Source organism: Neofelis nebulosa, chromosome 1 (assembly GCF_028018385.1).
Source record: "Neofelis nebulosa isolate mNeoNeb1 chromosome 1, mNeoNeb1.pri, whole genome shotgun sequence".
NCBI lineage: Eukaryota > Metazoa > Chordata > Mammalia > Carnivora > Felidae > Neofelis > Neofelis nebulosa.
Genome location: NC_080782.1, coordinates 75,538,359 through 75,562,193, shown reverse-complemented (window position 1 = coordinate 75,562,193; position 23,835 = coordinate 75,538,359). Strand labels below are relative to the sequence as shown.

The 23,835-nt window shown below is 36.6% G+C and overlaps 1 pseudogene; it reads right to left on the bottom strand.

Annotated features, from left to right (window-relative positions):
• Positions 1 to 23,835, bottom strand: part of LOC131516921 (surfeit locus protein 2-like) — a 68,975-nt pseudogene that overhangs the window by 44,199 nt on the left and 941 nt on the right.

Sequence of the window (23,835 nt, the reverse complement as noted above, 5' to 3'; positions counted from 1 at the left end):
TCCTAACTCTAAACTTCGGCAATTTTATACATTTAACAGAATCAGTGTCAAACCATGATTCTAGGATGGTGCTCTTTTTTTTTTTTTTTTTTTTAACCTCCAAGGCATTTTCCTCTCTGTTTATGGAAAAAATGTCTTTGATGTGGTACGATAGAGTACCACTGATAGACTACTGGGTGTTGACGCCTTTTAAAAAATCTACTTTAAAACAGAAAGACACCACCTGTGCCAAAATGACAATGAAGAGAAAACTGGTTGATTAAGTTACTTGCCAGCATATCTAGTTAGGAACATTTCAAGATGACTTAAAATATATATACATGTATGTAATATACGATGAGTGAACATTTACACTGAGCTGTGAAGCTCCTGGGAGCCGTGGATAGCTTTTCTCAGTTGTTATTTGGGATTTAGTGATGGTGCTCTAGTTAATATTTTTTGGTGGGACTGGGTTTACCAGTCTGGAGTTTCTCAAGAAATCTTGGTCATGGCATGTTTAATTATGTCACCAGAGATTTCTCAAGCATGCTGAGAGCTTGCAGCCATTTGCCCTACATTAAAACATTGCAATGAAGGCATATGAGCAAGTTTTGCAAATGCTGTCGGTACCATAGAAGCGGTTTGTGTTTGACTACCCCTCCCATTAGAAGATTAAAAACAGGATATTTTCATTAAAAATGACTGGAGTATAAACACTTAAGACAAAGGAATAATGACTTAAAATAGTGTTTTGAATAGTCCTAGCAGAGTGTAACTACTCAAATGCAATTAAGTAGCTACTGTGGTAATTATTTCATCTATATTTTATATTCTCTCTCTCTTCGGAATACTCTGCTCTTTGACACAGCCGGCAGCTGAGATACAAGAACTTTGTCAAAAGCACTTTGAATATGTTATGACAGTCTTGGTGGCTAGCATCTTTTTCACCTTTTTAGGAGACAGAAATTGTAAGTTGCCAGTCACAAACATAAGTGAACATTGCTTGCCAAAACTAACAAACTAAATAACAATAAATGAATGAATGAATGAATAAATAAATAAAATATTTAAATTTGTTTCTAATCTCATATAAGCCAGACTACATGCTATTTAAGGATGGGAAGATCCATAGCTTTGCAGTTCATCTGAATAACAAATATCAATTAGGAATACTTCATGAATAATTCATATGAATATTTAAACTATACAATGTTAGGAAGCAAGGTGTCTGTAGAGGTAGTTGGCAGGTGTTTCTGGTATGTATGAAGCTACCAAAATTGGGCTGTTGAAACATATTATTCTTTTATGACTACATCTTTATTAGAAATGCAGGAAGTACTTACATTGTTATTTGAACAGCTTCCCAACATGTAAGTTATGTGGCAAAGCTTAGATGTGGTAAAAACATGATGGATTAGAAAGAGGCTTTACATCTTTAAAAAAGAAAGATGTTCAATTGCATTGTCAAAGGAACTATACTTATTTGAATTAACGGCTGCTGACTTTTGCCTGGGGTTTTTTCCAGATGTCAACAGAAAGGATAAACATAATCCTCAATTACTCCCCTTGCATCTGCCAAGCACTCAGGCCAAGTCCAGGTGAATAGCATAGAGAACCAAGGGGAAAAGAGCCCTGCATCCCCTTCCCTGTTCCTGCAAAGCAGAATTAATGCCATGCTAATTGAAGTGGTTTCATTTTGTTCAGAGTATTTCTTGAAAATTCAGGCAATAGATGTCGGTTGTTATGTTTTGGGTGAAACTGGATTTTAAAAATACTTTAAATGGTATTGTTATTGATCTCTTCAAAGTAACAGCTGAGTACAATGCCCTAAGCACCGCCCCCACCCCACACATGCACCATAAAATCCCGATCTTATCCATTGAGATTTAAGAACACTGTGGTGACAAATCTTCCCTCAAGTGGGCTATAGGGTTCTCAGAAGCATCAGGGTTCCTTGATGACTCTTTTCAGAGTGCCTTGAGGACGCAAATTTTCAGGAGCAAGAGTATTCTCTTTCTAACAGTGTGGTACCTGATAGCAGTAGGGTAATGTAACATTGATCCAGCATCCAGCTTTCTCTGGTGTCAATTTCAGTTTGTAAAACAGAGAGGTGTAAGGTCCTTTTTGGCAGGTATCTTAACCACCTGAGAGGACCAAATCTCTGACGGTTCAATCTTACTCTAAATCTGGTAATATTTGTAGATTTTGCAAGAAAATCGCTGTAAAAGCTCCTTTTAGGGAGTGAACAAATAAATTTCTCTGGTTCATTTTTCTTTTGTACTTCTCAGACTAAAGAATTTTTTCTTTAGATCCCTTCAGTGCTTCCTATTTACCTTTACTTCCATTTTTGGTCTCAGATGCTTATTAAAATCAATAGAAACAGCCAAAACATTTGCCTGAGTTAAGATGCTTATTGGTTTTCTTAAATTAGAAGTTCAGAGATAGGCTGGCTTCAACTGATAGTTGATCAGAGAGTGCCCCAAGTAGTTAGTTTCTTTCCATTTGTGTACTTTACCTTCTACAAGGACAGCTTCATCTTAACTTAGGATTTCCTCTAAAGACCACCTCTTTTCTGATAGCTTTCATGGGAGATCAGGAAAAACGTTTTCCTAGAAGCTCATATTTTCTCACAGCCCAAATTAGACTTGACCCAAACCTGAAATCAGTGTTTAGCCAAGCATATGGAATTTCTTTCTGATTTGCTTAAGCCAAGGAATTTCAGTTAGGGTTCAATACTACCCCAAATGCCTGGCCCCAAATGGAGGAGATATGATTCACTAAAAGGAATCTGGACGCTATACTCAATTTCTAGTCGATCCTCCATTGTCCTGGGTCTTTGAATTTAATCAGACAGCAGTGACTCTATTATATATGTTATTTTACATAATGTATAATCACCAATTAGACCAGTTCCCTCCCCTTCTTTCTCTCTCTGGATGTATATATACATATGTATGTATATGTGTGTGTGTATACGTATATATATATGTGTGTGTGTGTGTGTGTGTGTGTGTGTGTGTGTGTGTAATTTCCAGTTTGGGACATTCCTCTTAGCTCCATTTTTTTTTTTTGTGCAGTTTGTTGAGTTTGTGTACGCAACACCTCTACTTGGATGTCTAATAGGCCCTTACAACGTAGCATGTCTTAAATCACACTCTTGATTTCCATTCCCTGTCCACTGTTTTCACTTCTACTCTTTCCTACCAGTAAAATTTCACCCAGTTGCTGGGCATAAACATTTTGAAGTCATCCCTGAGTGCTTGCTTTCCTCCCACTTCAAATTTGTTTGGCTCAATATTCATTATGTCTCCTGTCTTCTCCTCCCTCCACTACTCTTCCTCTCATAAAGCTACCAGCACCTCATTTCTATAATAACATCCTACTTAACTTGAGGCTCCAACTCCCACTTCTTTCTTCTACTCTACTCACTATAAACAGAGTTATATTTTAAAAGCATTAGTCAAATTTTGTCAGAAACACTAATGGCCTCCCATCACACTGAGAATAAATTCCAAAAAAATCCTTCATAATCTGCCCCTTTGATATCTTACTGCCTTCATTGTTTCCTCACTTGTAATTTCTGTTCCAGTCTTCTATCTTTCTGGCAGTTCCTCAAAAGTAATAAGCTCATTTACTGTGAGTATTTAACTAAAAGGATTGTTACCCATTCTGGGTTCTGCTATTCATTCCTTCTTGCTTGTCTTGTCTTTTCTTTTCGTGTGTGTGTGTGTGTGTGTGTGTGTGTGTGTGTGTGTGTGTGAAGGGCTTGCCTTTAGCAGTTTTACTGGTGCATAGGAACCATTAGTGAGTAGATGAAAACAAGAAATTATGTATTAAGGAGATTACTTGTAATGATTAATTAATTATCTGTTCTGTTAAATATGGATCCTTGTTCTTGTTTTGGTGAAGTAATATTTACAGAGGAGAGATAGAGTCTGCCCAAATCATGTGTCTTGAAGTCCTAGAGTTCACAGTCATGCTAATTTATTATTTTTTTCTGGATATCTGTGTTTTTATGTAAGAAGTAGTGGGCTAATGCATTTTGGACTTAAGCTGTTTTGCCTTTCCTGTTTGCTAAGATGTTAAACATGACTGGAGTCTGTTGGACTTGTCTTGTGCCTTTGAAACAGGAATATATGTGTGGGAAAGCATCATAAGAAGACTTTATTATATACCATGTATTTTTTATGTTATAATTTACTAGTACCTTATTGGGTCCTATTTATTAAAATATCAGAAATGATAACTGTAGGCAAAGTCCAGATTTGGGGATCCTTTCAACCTGTCATTAGAATAAAAACTTGCATGGACACCGTTAATTACATAGATTCCAAAGTGTGTTTAAAACATGACATTATTTCTTTAAATCCAGAAAGATTAAATTATTATGTAAACAAATAAATACATTATTTAAAAAAAAGGTTTATGTAATATTTCTCTTCTTGTTTTGGGAACACTTACTCTTTGGAATGATGACAGATGTTTTTTTTAATATTTATTTATTTTTGAGAGAGGGAGAAAAAGGGAGGGAGAGACAGAGCATGAGTGGGAGTGGTGCAGAGAGAGAGGGAGACACAGAATCTGAAGCAGGCTCCAGGCTCCGAGCTGTCAGCATGGAGCTGGATGCAGGGCTTGAATCCATGGACCACGAGATCATGACCTAAGCTGAAGCTAGACGTTTAACCGATTGAGCCACCCAGGCAACCCTCCAAATTTATTAAAAGACATAAACTATTGTTTTCTGTTTGATGAATTTGTATTATTTTTGTTTCTCATTTAAGAGGTTAGAGTAGTGTGGCTTTGGAAGAATGGAAATAAAATATTTCTGAAGTTCTAAATCGTTCAAGATGAAATATGCAAACTTGTTGAAACTGCTTTTTATATTTATATCCCAATATGTAACACATAGTAGATTCTTAATATTTGTCATATGGCCATTTTGATGGTTGAGTAATATTTCACTAAATAAATAAGCCACAATTTATTTATCATCTCTCTTGCAATGTAAATTTGGAATTATTTTTTTTTAAGTTTTGGACAATTATAAATAAATCTGCAATGAAAGATAATATGAATATATATTTCTCATGGACATGTTTTTATTTCTATATTGTAAACATATAGGTATAGAATACCTAAGGTAAGTATGTGTTTTACCTTCAAATAGATTGATAAGCAATTTTTCAAAGTTGTACCACCTCACACTCACTGACAATGTGTAAGAATTCTAGTGTTTCCACATTCTTGCCAAAGTGTGGTCTTATCAGTCTTTTGAATTTTAGCATATCTGGTGGCTGTGTATTTATAGGTAGGTGTATCATTGTGATTTGAATTTGCATTCCCCTCCTGATATTATTGATGTTGAGCATTTTTCCATATTGTCTCTGGTTATTTGATACGCTCTTTTTAAAAATGCCTTTTTAAGTCTTTTGCCCATTTAAAAAATTGAGTTATTTTCATTTATATTCCTACACTGATCTAAAGGAATTCTTTATATGCTCATGATACAATTCCTTTGTCAGATATCTGAGTTGCAGATATCTCCTTACAGTCTGCCTATGTCTTTATTAGATCAGTTTTAATTTTTTTTTCAACGTTTTTTATTTATTTTTGGGACAGAGAGAGACAGAGCATGAATGGGGGAGGGGCAGAGAGAGAGGGAGACACAGAATCGGAAACAGGCTCCAGGCTCCGAGCCATCAGCCCAGAGCCTGACGCGGGGCTCGAACTCACGGACCGCGAGATCGTGACCTGGCTGAAGTCGGACGCTTAACCGACTGCGCCACCCAGGCGCCCCTAGATCAGTTTTAAGTTAGAAAAAGTAATGAAATGTTATCCCTGATTATACCAATTGTTGTCAAGGATATATATCAATAGAAATTCTCATTTACAGTTAATGGAAGTGTAAATTTCTCCAACCACTTTGGAAATATATTGTTACAGAGGACTAAATTTGACTATTTGCAAATTGTATGACCTGGCATTTTAGTTTTAGGTATGCATTTAATAAAAATATGCTTGCTTATACAGCAAAAGACATGTTCAATAATGTTTATAGAAATATTACTTATAGAAGTAAAAAATTAAATACAGACCAAACATCATTACTAGAAAGGATAAAGAAATTGTGGTACATTCATACATTGGAACATTATACAACAATGAAAAGAAATGAATCATAGCTACACATGACAATATGAATGAATTTAACAAACATAATGTTGAGTGAAATAAACTGAATACAGAATAATAAATAATAATGATTCTACTACTAGAAGATTAAAAACATGCTAAGCTAAACTATGGTATTAGTAGTAAAGAGAGTGGTTAATTTTTTGTATTGCTGCAAAACAAAATACCTTAAAACTTAGAGCCTTAAAACAATAATAAACATTTATTATCTCATACTGGATGTGAGTCAAGAATTCTGGAGCAGTTTGGGTGGTTTTGGCTTAAGAAATCTCATGAAGTGTCAGTCTAAATGCCAGAGTTTTGGTAATCTGAATACTTGACTGGTCTACACACCCCAGAATGGCTCACTCATGGGGCATCTGGGTGTCTCAGTAGGCTAAGCGTCAGACTCTTGATCTCGGCTCAGGTCATGATCTCATGGTTCATGAGATCGAGCCCCACTTCATGCTCTGTGCTGAGTGTGTGGAGCCTGCTTGGGATTCTCTCTCTTCCTTTCTTTCTGCCCCACCCCTGCTCGCACTATCTATATATCTGTCTCTCTATCAAAATAAATAAACTTAAAAAATGGCTCAGTCACATGCATTTGTTAAGATACCTTTGTTTCTTATTGACTTTACTAACAGTCCCTTCATTCTTCCCCATATGGGACTCTCTGTTGCACTGTTTAAGTGTTCAAATGACATGGCAGTTGGCTTCCTCCTGAGTGAGTGATTTAAGAGTCCTTGTAAGGAGGAAGCATGATGCCTTCTATAATCTATTTCCCAAAGCACACACTGCCAATTCAAGTCTATTCCATTTGTTAGAATCAAGTCATTTACTTTAGTTCACATCAAGAGGAGGAGAATTGGGATCTATCTTTTGAAGGTAGGATTATAAAGCATTTATAGACATATTTTAAAACTAATTACCTTTGGAGAGAAGGGAGGAGGTAGTTACTGGGAGGGAACATGAAGTGAGGAACTTGTAGGATACTCTTTCTTAATTAAGTATTGCTTACATTGGTATGTTTCCTTTGTGGTAATTCACTGTGCTCTAGACTTCGTGAATTTTTCTGATTGCATGCTTTGTTACAATTGAAGAGTTAAAATGTTTAATGCTAAGTTTATTTTTCACTAAAACAAGTAGCTATTTGAAGAAATGCTTTTAATAAATACACATAATAAAAAATATTGGAAGTATAAACAGGGTAATTAATCATGTAGATGATCCCTTTTTCTGTTTTAGCAAATGTTGTACCATAAATTGATATTTCCTATGTCTACTAGGACACTAAAATATCCTGACATATCACAATATATGATGGTTCAAGAGACGGTTCAAAACGCTTTTTTTTTTAGTATTTTATTTTTTATCATGGTAAGTGTACTCTTTAATTCTCATCTCCTATTTCTCCCATCCTCCCACCCAACTCCCCTCTGGTAACCATCAGTTTGTTCTCTATAGTTAAGCATCTGTTTCTTGGATTGTCTCTCTCTCTCTCTGTCTTTTTCCTTTGCTCATTTGTTTTGTTTCTTAAATTTCACATGTGAGTGAAATCATATCATATTTGTCTTTCTCTGACTTAACAGCATTATACTCTCTAGCTCTTTCCATGTTGTTGCAAATGGCAAGATTTTATTCTTTTTTATGGCTGAATAATATTCCATTATATATATATATATATTATATATATATATATATATATATATGTATATATGTATACACTACTCTTCTTTATCCACTTATCTGTGGATGGATACTTGAACTGCTTCCATAGTTTGGCTATTGTGAATAATGCTGCAATAAACGTAGGGATGCATGTGTCTCTTTGAATTAGCATTTTTGCATTTTTTGGGTAAATACCTGGTATTGTAGTTTTGATTTGCATTTCCCTCATGATGAGTGATGTTGAGCATCTTTGCATGTATCTGTTGGCCATCTGTATGTCTTCTTTGGAGAAATGTCTGTTCATGTGTTCTGCCATTTTTAAATGGATTATTTGTTTTTTGGGTTTTAAGTTGTATCAGTTCTTTGTATATTTTGGATACTAACCCTTTATCAGATATGTCATTTTCAAATGTCTTCTCCCATTACATGGTTGCCTTTTAGTTCTGTTGATGGTTCCCTTCACTGTGCAAAAGCTTTTTATTTTGATGTTGTCAAAATATTCTATTTTTGCTTTTATTTCTCTTGCCTCAGGAGACATATCTAGCAAACTGTTGCTAGAGCCGACATCAGAGATGACTACCTGTGCTCTCTTCTAGGATTTTTATGGTTTCAGGTCTCACATTCAGGTCTTTAATCCATTTTGAGTTTATTTTTTGTGTATGGTAAAAGAAAGTGGTCCAGTTTCATTCATTTGCATTTGGCTGTCCTGTTTTTCAACACTATTTGTCGAAGAGACTTTTTTGTATTGTGTATTCATTTCTCCTTTATTAAAGATTAATTGACCATATAATTGTGGTTTTATTTCTGGGTTTTCTCTTCTATTCCATTGATCTATCTGTTTATTTTTATGCCATTACCATATTGTTTTAATTACTACCACCTTGTAATATAACTTGAATTGTGGAATTGTGATACCTCCGGTTTTGTTTTTCTTTTTCAAGATTGCTTTGACTATTTTGGGTCTTTTGTAGTTTCATACAAATTTTAGGATTGTTTGTTCTACTTCTGTGAAAAATGCTGGCAGTATTTTGACAGGAATTGCATTAAATGTGTAGATTGCTTTGGATAGTATAGACATTTTAACAATATTCTTCCAATCCACGAGCATGGAATATCTTTCCATTTCTTTGTGCCGTCTTGAATTTTATTCATCAGTGTTTTGTAGTTTTCAGAATGCAGGTCTTTCACTTCTTTGGTTAAGTTTATTCCTAGATATTTTATTCTCTTTGGTGCAATTGTAAATGGGATCGTTTTCTTACTTTCACTTTCTGCTGCTTCATTATTAGTGTATAGGAATGCCACAGATTTTTATACATTGATTTTTTTATCCTATGACTTTACTGAATTCATTTATCAGTGTACTAGTTTTTTGGTGGAGTCCTCAGGGTTTTCTATTTATAGTATCATATCATCTGCAAGTAGTGAAAGTTTTACTTCTTCCTTACTAATTTGAATGCCTTTTATTTACTTATGTTGTCTAAATGCTGTGGCTAGGAATTCTTGTACTATGTTGAATAAAAGTGGTGAGAGTGGACATCCTTGTCTTGTTCCTGACCTTAGGGTAAAAGTTCTCAGTTTTTCACCATTCAGTATAATGTTGGCTATGGCTTATATATTGATATAAGGCTTTTATTATGTTGAGGTATGTTCCCTCTACACCTACTTTACGGAGGGTTTTTATCATGAATGGATGCTATACTTTGTCAAATGCTTTTTTTCTACATCTATTGAAATGATTATGTGGTTTTTATCCTTTCTTTTATTGATGTGATGTATCATGTTGATTGTTTTGTGAATGTTAAACTGCCCTTGCATCCTGTAAATTCCACTTGATTGTGGTGTATGATTTTTTAAAAAATATATTGTTGCATTCAGTTTGCTGATATTTTGTTGAGGATTTTTTATATTCATGAGAGATATTGACCTGTACTTCTCCTTTTTTGTGGTGTTTTTATCTGGTTTGGGTATCCGGGTGATACTGGCCTCATAAGTCACTTCTAGTTCTTAGATTTCATGAGGCCATTAATTTTTTCCCTTGCTCAATTCCAGGGAGAAGATAAAGTCATTGTTTTCTTAAAATTCTAGTTACATTGGTTTCATGATATATTCATCAGCCTAAGATTCCCCAGGATAAGGGCATATCCTGCAGGGAATGTGAGTTCCGTGGCCCTGGTGGCACTGTTTGGTCCTGAAAAGTTGCGGCATTGTCTCAAATATTGGAGATGCAGATGCACCTTGCTGTTACTAAGGAGTTGCATTTTCTTAGTGACTCCGTGATAAATGCTGCTGTGAAAAAGGAGCACATAAGTAAGGGACTCTCTTGGGTGTAGAGCATAGGGGAAGGGGCATCTCAACCAATTCACTGGCCATTCTTGAAGTCAGTCCCCTCAGTCCCTCTGAAACAGGGCTAACACATTATTTTAAAGTGTGAGGTTAAACTCTGTGTCTTTAAGGTTTATCCACTGCTTCTTTAAACTTTTGGAAGTGCATTCATGATGATGAATTCTGGTACTACTTATATGCAACATTACAAATGTGACAGGGGACACTTGAGAATTATAGCAGAGTGTACTTTGGAGAGGTCCCATTTTCTATATGTAAAAGCCACTGGGTTCACTCTTTATATAATTCAGACTTGAAATGAAAATTAATATATGGTAATCAGAGTTCATGTCATGAGAATACTTATCTTGAGAATACCTCTTTTATCTAAGTGTTCATTAGCAAAAGTAATAAATCTAATATTCTCTCCCAAATAATCATGCATTAAAAAACTATTCCTGAACTGGGATAGAAATGTGTGTCACCTGAATTAACTAAAGAACAATTTTGAAGAATTTAAAAATCAATTTTAGGCAGGTGCTAGGATTTTATTAACTATTTTTTACTTGGCTAGGAAAGAGAACCATATCTCTTTATCAATCAAGGCTCATACACTTCATTTAGAATTTTTGACATTTGTAGATATAAATAGAGTATCTGAACAAGAGCAGGACATTTAGGTGACTCTTTTAGTAGAGTTCTGAAGGATGGGGTTATGCACACTAATAATATGATTATCAAAATTGTTTCTGATGATGTATAGTATTGAAAAATGGGTCTGATGATTTCTTAGTCTGCACTCTACCTAAGGGAAATGGAAATAGATGAAAAGATGTATAACAGTTAAAAAGATCAGGATACTGAAAGAGCAGTTATCATTATTACAGTAAATTTGGTTTGGAACATTTGAAAATGAGCCTGAGCACTTGGTTGATAACCATTGCCCTGAAGAAACCTACAAATGATTTCCCTTGGAAGTAGGCTAAGGAAGATAATTCCAAAAGGACCTTCTTGATTATACTTAATAAGCTTTCAGCCTGTAATGATGTCCATGCACATGAAATGAACAAATTCCTGAAGTGGACTTCTGAATTCAGTAGGTTCTCAGGATTTTCTTAAGTAAAAGTGGTCCTTTGTGCTTCTTGCCAGTGGAGGTCCATATATGTAGGTTCATTTATATGTGCAAATTGGAATGCACATGTATGCTGTATTTAGAAAATACAAATTCTCATTCTTATGTACATTTGGCTATTTGTGTTGATGTCTGTGAGACTGGGTATTAGTAGAAATAGCATAGTGATGGTCATTTCATTTACATTTTATAGGTTTGTACCAGGTGTGTGTCACTTCATGTGTTCACTTATGACCCAGAAACAGCTCTATTTCAAGCCTGTATTTGTGAGTATATATGTGTTTGTAGGTTTCTATTTTAAGAATATAAAAGTTAATTATATTCACCTGAACAGTGGTATTCTCCTTTGGATGGGATGGCTTAAGTCAGGCAACTATATTAGGTGAACATCATGGTAATGAAAATCTTACAGGAGAGGAGGTCTTTGGAACAGGACAACTTGGACTTGAATCCTATTTATAATGCTTACTAGCTATTTGGCTTTAACACCTAGTTTCTTCACTTGTAAAAGGTGAATAGTGATGATAATAGCACCTGCCTCATAGGATGTTTTTAAGATTAAGTGAGATAACAAATGAAAAGTACCTAGCACACGACTTGAAACACACTAAACCATAAATAGCCAGTAGATTATTGTTGCTGTAATTCTTTCTAGATCAGTAAACTTCATGAAAGGGGTGGTGATGGTGGTAGAAGTGCCATCTATTTTATTTCCAGCCCAACCAGCTGCCTCACCATTATGTGCTGTGGGCCAGAAGAGCAAAGAGATTACAGATGGTCTGGAATGAGTCATTCCTTCTGCCTGAGAATAATTTAGAGTGAATTTTGGGGTTCAGTCTTCACAATTCATCAATATTCTATCATTTCAATAGGCGAAATTAGAAGGCTGAAAGAGGAATGGCTAAGTCTTCAAAATTTGGTATTCCAGGGCATTTTTTTTTTTTTATGTAACAAGACCACTTTTTTATTTGTATCAAATTATTAAGTTGATTATTTAGCCTTTTTTTTTAAATTCACCATTTTATTTATTTATTTATTTATTTATTTAATTTATTTATTTATTTATTTTTAATATATGAAATTTACTGTCAAATTGGTTTCCATACAACACCCAGTGCTCATCCCAAAAGGTGTCCAGGGCATTTTGGAAGAACTTATTCAAGATAGACATACATGCCAAGGTTGAAGAATACAAGTGGAGCATGGAGTTATTTAGAGAACACTCACAATTCTAAAAAGGCAATGTAGGTAATTCATAGCAAATAGGGGTGGCTTTATAATACAGTTTTCATCAATAAACATTTGTAAGCATCCAGGAGGGCCAAGGCCTTACCTGGCACTAGAAATTACTGAATAATTGCTTAACTCCAAATTTCACTTTAGTAATGGAGACATGGTCTTACATTGGTGCATAAGGGAGTATTCATGATGAGAAATGATCACAGTAAGATTTTATAATGACTACTGAAAAACATGCCACACATGGTTTCAGAATTTTGTTGGAGCAACTGAAACTATGACTATGTTCAAATATGACATATTCAGCAATATGACTTTATTTAATGTGCGAGCTGTTCTAATGAAATTTTTAAAAGACTTGAAAACAAGGGACACCTGAGTGTCTTAGTTGGTTAAGTGTCCAGCTCTTTATTTCAGCTCGGGTCATGATCTTGCAGTTTGTGAGTTCAAGCCTCACATCAGGCTCTGCCCTGTCAGTGCAGAGCCTGCTTGGGATTCTCTTTCTCTTCCCCTCTCACTGCAGCCCCTCAAAATAAGTAAATAAACTTTAAATAATAAAAAAACTTGAAAACAACATTTATTTGATGTTGTTTTCGTATCAGTTGACACTATTCAGTTTTTAGTTAGCTTTGCAACTACACCGCTCACACACCGCGCACATGCACACACACACACACACACACACACACACACACACACGAAACGTTGGGGGAATTCCCTCAGAAAAATATGTAAAGATCCCAAATTTATTTCGGGCTACGGCAAGATAGCTTAGAATAGATAGAGTGAGTACTAATGAGTAATCTACCAAGTGAAACTCTAAAGTCTGTTTTGCCAGTGGACTTGATATAATTCATGTCAGCATGGAAAGAATAGATTAAGAATGGACAGTTTGGACTCACTCATATATTGTGCTTGGCTCATTAGCAACATTAGTGTACCTTGTTAGGTAACTACATACATCAGCCTTGAATGCTATGCAAATAACCGTAAAGTTACCTTTTATTTTCAGAAAGGAGCTCTTAATTGCTACATTGGTTACATCTTCATCTTTAATAAAATGTTCCATTCTTTTTCTTTTTTTTTTTGAAAATAACAGAAAAATACTTTAGACCTGGGGTTTCTCAAACTTTGTATAGACACAGCACGGGGACCTATTTTGTTAAAATGCAGATTGTACTTCATTAGGTTTGGGGAGGGAATTGAAAAGGTAGGATGGAGACCATCAGTAGAAAATAATCAGCATCTGGGGCACCTGGGTGGCTCAGTTGGTTAAGTGTCCGACTTCAGGTCAGGTCATGATCTCACAGTCCATGAGTTCGAGCCCCGCGTCTGGCTCTGTGCTGACGGCTCAGAGCCTGGAGCCTGCTTCAGATTCTGTGTCTCCCTCTCTCTCTGCCCCTCCCCTGCTCATGCTCTGTCTCTCTCTGTCTCTCAAAAATAAATAAACATTGAAAAAATATTAAAAAAAAAAGAAAATAATCATCTTATGAAGGAGACTAGATGGAATGACTTATACACAACACAGTGAAGAGTACTGGGCCAGATGCCCAACAATACAAATGTCCTTTGAGAACTTAGATTACCTCAAGAAAATGAAGAAAGGAAAGTCAGAATGGATGGGAGTGGAGAAAGAATCCTAAGGAATGACTGCACTTGGCTGAGTGGTAGTAACAGAGATCAAAGTTTAGAGTAGAAGTGATTCTGCTTAACTTGAATTGCAAAGACTGAGTTATCATCTAATCACTGGGAATTGAGGAATCAAGGCTAAATGAGTTAAATTAAGTTTAACAATATAATAATTAAGTTACAATTTATTAGCTTGAGTTCTGTGCCTATGTCAATTCATAACATCTATAGTAACACAATGATAATAATAATGCCAGCCCTACTTATTTCAATTTTAATTAGTAGAAACAAATATATTCCCATTGAAATTCAGAGTAGAAATCAGCTTCAGGGATAATCAAGTCATGTCATCTCTCTTCTTACACAGTCTTTGAACACTTTTCCTTGTTTTCTGCATAAAGCCCCACATCCTTTATGAAGCCTGAGAGACCCATGAGATCTTGCTCCTTGCCAGCTCCATAGCCCCATCTTGTTCTGTTGGCCCCATCACTCTCCTTGTTCCAACCACACATTCTTTTTGGCTTTTTAAACTTGACCTGAACTTTCCCACTTCAGGCCTTTTCAGATATAATTCTCTCTGCTTAGAAGATTTCCCCCCTCCAACCACAGGTCGTTTCTTTGTTAATGGCTTCCATATCACTTTGTGTTGCTCCTTTATAGAAGTTATCGTAACTGAAATAGGTTTTTGTTTTGTCATGGATAACATAGGACTTCCCTTACAGGATGTGGACTCGAGTGGTTCAGAGACCATGCCTATCTTTTGCTGACATCCCAGTATATAGCACAGGCCTGGCATGGAACTCATTAATACTCAAGGAGTGAGCAAGTGAATGAGTGAATGGTATGATCCAATACTCTCATTTTACATGAAGATGTAAAGAGTGATGAGTCTGAATTTTCCAGATATGCTGAACTATAACCAAAGGTGTTTTATTGTAACTTGGGAAGAGAATGGGAGCAAAATTTTCTCCAATCCTTCAAGATACTCAAAATAAATTTAAGAATATCATCTAGTTTAAGAAATCATTACCCCACCTTCTACTGTCCCATCCTTTTTTGTGTATATTATGTTTATGCTTATTGGCAAAACACGCTCTTAAAAGAATCATAGGTTATACCTGTTTTGCATCTCATATAAGGTGTTATGGCTAGAATATCACACTTTTATTTATCAACAGCAAGTTGGTCTCCTTGGCTAACTTCTTAAATTTTGTGGGTTGTTTTTTGAAAGATGAACTCCCATCAAACCAACAATTGGCCTCTATAGGTATTTTTTCCCCATGTTAGACAGAAAGCTACATGATATTTTGGAAAGATGTTTGCTATACCATCAATAGTGAAGCAGTAAAGACCACTGAGACAACCATACATGTCACTAGACAAATAAGAGTCTCAGCTTGTATTCTCTTATACAAAATCACACAATTTTAAATTGCACTAAATTGGTACTAATTTGGCAATCTTAGCTTTGATATGCTCTCAGTCTTAAAATTCTAAGGACTTGAGACTTGAACGGCATTCACACCAGGTTTGAATGAAATGTATTTACAGCACAGTGGGAGAAACATTTTATTTTATCCCTGGTTTTCGCTAGGCTTCTTGGTGTCGAAGCTGTGGAACTAACCAAACCTTATCAATATTTAGCATCTCTTCTTTAAAATGACAAGCTTTAGAAAAATAATTCAGTATCAAGGTAAATAACCATATCCCTGGCTGCCTGGGTGTGTTTTAAACACTGCTGAGGAAAGGGAACATTTCTCCTAAGAAAACTATATGAATGTCAGGCAACTGTTTTTTTCTATAAGGCCTTATAAATAATAACTAACATTGTGCTAGGACAATAGAGGATTTTCTCAATCTCCTCTGGGTTCCAGGTAGAGGACTGGCTGTTAGCTCGCATTTATGACAAAGTATTATTTTTCTGCTAAAACAGATGGATTTTGAATTGACATTTTGACATCACAGGAAAATACATACTGTCCTTTCAAATACTCCTCTCGGATACATCAGGAAAACAACTATTAAGTGAAATGTATGACAGCAGGACTTCATTCTACTTTTCTTATTCAAGTGTTTATTTGTTTGAATTGGCCATAGATAGGTTCCTAAAGGATTTGAACTGTGTCAGAAATGATTTGATTTAAGTCAAACAACGAACACAATCACACCTTGTCACCACGCCCCAAATGACTTTTTTTTGGGGGGGGGGGGATGGGCCACCTTCATGGGCAAAATGTAATATGTTCAGTAAAGCTTTCCTGGGCATTGCCTCATTTGTAGGATATATGTAAGACTGGAAAATGACATAGTATATTTACCAGATACAGATATTAACAAAACAATTTCTACTCCCATAAATGTAAATATGGAAGTGCCTAGAGATAAGTATGTGACAGCTTGAAAATAGCGTATAAATTATATAGCATACTGGATAGAGATATTACCAGAATAATTTCTATATCTATAAATGTAGACTTAGAAATATGTTAGAGTTTTGATTACACAAATATTTACTCAGGGGAATTATCACAGTGGGGATTTTTATTGTAACTGTGTGTTTGTTATCGGGTGGTTGGTAAAGATTTATTGATTATTCCATTTACTTAGGAATGGGGGAATATTCAAATCTATTTTATTTTTTATTTGAGAACTTCCTATCATTCTTCATGTGCAGATTTCTTCAAGTTTTCACATATTTGAAAGGTTAGATTTATTTCTTGAACTACATACTGAGTTCATTCCTCTGGATTTATTTTCCATTCATATATGAGGTTGTTTCTAATGTAAAAATACACCTTATGCATTTTGGCAACCCAGTTAAAGACATGCGTTCTGGTCACATCTGCCTTATCCACGCTTACCCTCTCTGACCATATGAGCCATTGTATTAAGCAGATCATTGTACTTTTTTTCTTCAATCCTTCATAAATCATTTTCAATCATTTTGATAAAAGCTGTCAGTCTTTATTCATTTTACCTTTCAAAAGGACTCAAAAGGCACTGGATTCTAATTTGCATGCCTAACCCAGTCTTGTGTTGTTATTAGCAGTACACTTTGCTTCTCCAACATGAAATTAAGATAGAAAAGTACTATTTTGTTGAAATAGTAAATGACATGATAGGCAAATTCTTCTTCTTCTTCTTATTACTACTACTACTACTACTACCACTATTGGTATTAATATTGCAGGCATTTAGCTATGACTTTTTTTCTCAAGAACTTAATTTGTAAAGCTGATTAAAAATTATATTCAGTTTATATTAACTGTATCCTTTAGGAATCATATTTCTAAATCTTGTGATTAATACTATAATAAAAGAGTGTTTCAGGGCACCTGGGAAGCTCGACTGGTTAAGTATCCTACTCCTGATTTTGGCTCAGGTCATGATCTTAGAGTCATGAGATGAAGCTCTGCATCAGGCTTGGTGGTGGGTGAGGAGTCTCTCTCCCTCTGCCTTCTGCGTGCACACTCTCTCTCTCTCTCTCAAAAAAAAAAAAAGTGTTTCAAGGTCCCCTTTCCTTTATGTCAAACCAGTTCAGTAAGCAAAGTGCAAGTCAGGGCTTTGATTCTCTTCTTAGATGCCCCTTTATTTGGGGCAGCTGATGGGCTTAGTTAAGCATCTAACTCTTTTTAATTTTTTTAAAGGTTTATTCATTTCTCAGAGACAGAGCATGAGCAGGGTAGGGGCAGAGAGAGAGAGGGAGACAGAATCTGAAACAGGCTCCAGGCTCTGAGTTGTCAGCACAGAGCCCGATACAGGGCTTGAACTCCTGGACAGCGAGATCATGACCTTAGCCGAAGTCAGATGCTTAACCGACTGAGCCACCCAGGTGCCCCAAGAATTTAACTCTTGATTTTGGCTCAGGTCATGATCTCACAGGGAGATCAAGCCCAGCATCAGGCTTTGCGCTGTCAGCACATCTTGGGATTCTCTCTCCTCCTCTCTCTGCCACCACCCCCCACCCTCAAAATAAATCAACTTAAAAAAAAGTCTCCTTATTTGAATGATACAGGTTGCTCTATAGTGATTACAGTGAATCACCTGAAAATGAATATGCCAAAGTATATGTTCCAGAAAGTTTGGGTATTTTTAAATTTCCTATTCATGTAATTTAGACCTCAAATCCCTATCAATCTTATAATTTGGTCAAGAGAAAGATGTTGTCCAGCAATTACTTTGGATTCCTACAGTATGCTAGGTACAAGCACTTTGTCGTTTCACTCATACAGATGAGGACAATTCCAAGCAGTTGAGGATACTGATGCTTAGCAGGGTTGAATAACATGAGTAGTTATTGTCTATATAATAACTTGACTTATGAGTGACAGAAGTGTGAGTCAAATTTGTGTCTCTGATTCCAAAGACCATGATCTACTGAATTATTTGATTAGTTTCTTTCATGTTTGTTTTCCTTACCTCTAATGCTAAAGGGGTTCTCTTAGACTCTTTGGTAGTAAAACTAGGGATGCAAGCTGAATCTTAGATTTTAAGGTTTCCATTGTCAAAATTTTTCCTTCCCTTCAACTGAATTTTTTTAATAATTCAGTAATAGAACTAGTTTGGATGAAACTCAGAATTTGAGATAAGAGACTCAACATTCATGCATTTCAAAATTCAAGCTTTTCCTCCGTCATGTGCAACTCTCTCTCATGGTATTTGGAGAGAGTAATGAGAGAACCTTAGATTCTCAGGTATCAATCATATCTTATGTGGTTATTAATATTTTAAACATTTTACTAACAATGTAACTATTCAATTTACTTCTGTTGGAGGAGGTCATCAAGAAGATATAACTGGCGGTTGACCCATGAACTGGATCTGAGCAATTGGAGGCTCCCCACCCCCTCCCCTGTCCTTGGAATGTGTGTTCTGTTTGCTTTCTGTGTTCCCAGAAGCTACTCTAAGGATATTTAGATTTGATATAGGAATGTGTTGAGGCTATCTTGACTGAGTATGAGACTAAACCCAGTTAGGGCCTCTATATAAACTTCTAAGAGTTGGCTGGTGAGTGTAATCTACCTGTTTTGAGGCTGCCCAAGACAAGCCTCTTATGTCTGTTCCCTTGACTATTAAACCTGCCATCTACCAATCTGGAGTCATCTGCCTCATCAGTCTCTCTCTATCCTCCATGTATGGGGGCTGATTTCAGATTACATCAGAAAGTTCCAGAGGAAGTTTCTAACCAACAAATTCTACCACTTGCAAGGAGTAAAAGTAATTAGCTTTTGTTGTTGTTGTTTTTGTTCTTGTTTTGTTGGATGCCTTGGTCACTTTGCTCTTTCTCTCAGGGACCCATGTAATCATGTTGGTCTAGAATTTGTTCTGAATTTCAGGTGATAATTGACAGTGAAATAAACATTAATATTTGTAGTATTTCCATAGGGTATGTAATACAAATGATGAAAAAGAACATACATCAAGAGATTTGCTAATACATAGGTGGCTTAATCAAACCCTCACTTGTATCATAGAATGATAGAGGTCAATGAGTGTAAAAGGTAACATATTCTTGTTTTAGTTGAGGTGAATTAAGTCTAAAGGAATAATTAATTGATAGTAAAGCCAAGACAAAAACCTGTTCCTTCATAGAGCTGATCAATGAAGGAGCATGATTTAAAGTCCAGCTGCTTCAGTTCCCATCCTATCCTTCCATGTGGTCCAAGAGCTCTGGATGTTCCCTCAGTAGGCCATAGAAGGGTTTTTAGAGGAGAACTGGGTCATATATTTCCTTCCAGTGAGTTCTGAGTCTTTTAGGCGAGATTGAGTGTGGGTTGCTCTCTGGGATTGATGTCCCCACAGTTGCAGAGTAAGCTGCTGCCACTCTGCCCCTGCCCCTGCCCTATGAAGCAGTTTGTGTTGCTGCTGCAGGATTTCTGGGTGGGGCAGCCAGTCCAGGATTATTGTGCAAGCCTTCTGAAGCTCTACACAGACAGATGCAAATTCCTCCTCCCTGGTGAGCCCCAGGAGTTACCAAGGCCCCAACATCATCCATGCCATTCCTAATCAGGCTTGTGGGAGTATTTCCTCCTTATCCCACAACTTTGGATAAGGTGGAGATTGCTAGATTCACAGGGCAGTTGAGAAGACTGAGGTAAGTAGAGGGGAAGGGACTTGCCTGCATCACGGAGCCTGGAAACAGAGCTGGTGAGAACAAAGTACTGATGTAGATGCTTCTTCTTCACAGCAAAACTAGTAGAAGGATTGATTTTTCCCATCTTACCCTATGAGGAAGCTGAGACTCAGAGAGCCTAAGGAACTTGTTCAGGGTCACACAGCTGGTAAGGAGGGCTTATAATACCAACAGGAATAATAATACTAATAAGGTAACATGTTCGATAGGTTCTATATGTCAAAAATAATCTCACTGAATGCTCACAGTTCTAGGAAAGTAGATACTATTTTTAAAAAATATTTATTTATTTTAGGGAGGCAGACAGAATGCAAGCAGGGGAGGGGCAGAAAGAGAGAGGCAGACATAGAATCTGAAGCAGGCTCTAGGCTCTGAGCTCTTAGATGTCAGCACAGAGCCTGATGTAGGGTTCAAACCCACAAAGTGCAGATCATGACCTGGACCAAAGTCAGACACTTAACCAACTGAGCCAACCAGGCTCCCCAAGAAAGTAGATACTATTTCCCAATTTTGCAGATGAGGAAACTGAGGCCCAGAAAGGCAAGGTAACATGTGGAAGCCACATGGCTGCTAAGTAGGAATGGAAGTAAAAGGAGCTAACCATTATGGATTGCCTTGCTGTTTAATTCTCACATCTTTACTGGGAGAACAGGTGCAATTATCTTCATTCTGAGGAAAATGGGGCTTAGAACAGTTATTTGATGAAGGTCATACAGTTAATAAGTGGAAATATAAAAATAGTAATAATAATACTAATAAAACTGAAGTAACATGTGTTGAGCACTTACTATATGCCGAGTATTATAGCATGTTCTGTGGCTTAGAGAGTTAAGGGGCTTGTGCAAGACCACAGGCCCAGGAGTGGCAGATTGGGATTTGAGTTCAGATCTCCAGATATGTAGCTCCTACTGTGGGAGGGGAAGTTGCTGAACACTGAGGCACTTCAACTTGTAGGACATCATCTACTTGGAGGGCTTCCTGGCAGTGTGGGCATTTGCAGGGTAGCATCCTGACCTACAGTGTTATTCACTTCAAGACAGCATAGACTCCACGCCAAGAACATCTCCCTTAGTGCAGCTCAGTGGCCCAAGATGCAGGCCTGCTACTGACTCCCTGCTGACATCAGACATGACATCAGGGGGTTGGGCCCCAAAGACAATGACAAAGATGGGTGCAGAGACAAAGAGGCCAGGGGATCTCTGAGCAGGGGCAAAATGGCAGAGAACAACCACCAGCAGAGAGTGTGAAAGGGGGTGGCCCTGCATCTCTAGCCTCTTGAGTTTCACTCCGGATAGAAGAATGCCATCTCCCGATACCCTCCCTATACCTGAGCCAGGATCCCCACTCTTGGTGGGTTTCTGTGTGTGCCCTCCCAGCACTGTCCCAGGGGTTCCAAGAATGTTCTATGGGGGTTGATGGAAAGGAGAGGTGACACTGAAGTCCTGGGTCAGAAACCTGTATCTGAGGGGGCGTCCCACTTTGTCCCTCTAGCACCAAGTAATTGGCCCCAGGACACCCACAACCCTTCAGCTTTCTGCAAGCCGAGGGAGAATAAGGCGGGGGTATATACTGTCAGGCCTGACTGACTTAACAAACAATTCTCAGACCTCTGAAACTTCTCTCTTAGTCCTGTTTTACAGATATGCAAACTGAGATTCAAAAGAGGGGAAGGGACACAAAACATTTATATTTTTGTCCTCTAATATTTTATGTCTTATTTTCTACTCCAACATATTGTTTGTTTTGGTAACTTTTAAATCACTATTAAGAATCTATAGTTTTTTTATTTGAATAAATTCAGAAATCTTCTATATGTACTAGCAGTCATTTATATGTGGTAGCTATTCAGTGACTGTTTATTTGAATATTTTAATTAGAAGGCAAATGGAAAAGAGTATCTTTGTACCATTTTAGACAATCCATGAGTCCTATTGATAAAGGGATTTCAACCAAAGGGCTCTTCAAGAAAGAGTAAGATAATAAGCTCCACAGGTAGAAGGAAAGAGTGTGCTAAGGATAACGACCCTCATACTATAAGATTTAGGGTCCTGACGGATAGAGAAAGTGGATTTAAGAGGACGTGAAAGCAAATGTGCCTATTCAGCTGCTGATCAGAAAATGACAGATGGATTCACTGAGAAAGTTGAAAAGGCACACCAGAAGAAGAAAACAGTACTATTATTTAAGATAATGGAGACATCCTTCACAGATCGTTTCTGGGAAAACCAGCAGGCAAGTTTATCCCCTGATTGAGGCACTGAATACTTTTCAATCAGAGCACAATGAGTTGACCCAATAAAAGTTTTCAGAGCAAAAGTAAAGCAAAATAGAAGACATTAGAGGCAGCAAGCATTTTACCTTTGTATAGTTTGCAATGCCATTGAGCAATGACATTAGCCATCTTAAGACAGCATTTCTTAAAGTGTCTAGCGGTGTTGTGAGACCCTTTCACTGTTCTGTGAAGTCAAAACTATCTTCATAGTAATACTAAGGTGTTATTTGCCTTTACCAGTTTTATTCTCCCATGGATACACAATAAAATTTTTCCAGAGGCTACATAAAGTGTGATATCACAACAGATTGAATGCAGATTTTTGAATATAGATGTCTTCTATTTAGCAGAGATACTAAAGAGATTTCCAAAAAATATAATAGAGTGCCACTCCTCTATTTTTTTATTTCATTTAGAAATCCAGTTATTTTTACTAAAAATATTATTTATGTTAGTGTATGATGGATATGTTACTATTCTCCTAAAATAAATTAGTAAATATTTTTTAAATTTCTTAGCTTTAATTTCAGATATGATAAATACTTGTAGATAAAATAAACATCCACAAAACCCCTTAGCACCCTCCATATGTTTTTAAAGTATAGAGAGATTTTAAATCCAAAATGTTTCAGGACCTTTGTCTTTAGGGATATGAGAATGTTTCTTCTAAAAACTGCTTATGTATGGTGGAGATTTGGCATGATCATTAATGTTCATTTCTCTTTTGGAAACATGGGAGGAGTATCTTTCTTCACATCCCTATGACTAAGCAGACCTATGTGACTAGTTCTAGAATGCATTGTGGTAGCAGCGATATCTATGTGCCACTGTCTGTCAGAACATTTGATGGTCGATACGATATTTTTCAGAACTCTGTTTTCCTGCCATTGTGACCACGGAGGCATGTGTTGACATGAATGTGCCAAAGATTAAAGCAGCATGGGATACTGAGCCAACCTTAGGAGGAAGAGCAGCTCTGGAAGACCACCTGGGCTGGCTGTAGACCTGGCATGAACTAGGAAAAAGGTGTTTTTTTTTTTTTTTTTTTTTTTTTTTTTTTTTTCAGTGATAAAACCGTGAGACTTAAAGGCTGGTTACTACTCTTGCATAAACTAACCTGTCCTGGTTTATACTGGCATGGGCAGACAATTTTAGGGGCTCATTACACTGAGAGCTAAGGGAAAGTCCCCATGCTATTAGAATAAAAGATGATTCAGAATACTTTTTCAAAATTTTCACTTATTGTTTTTTAATGCTTTAGAGGTAATTTAAAAAATGACATCAGGCTCT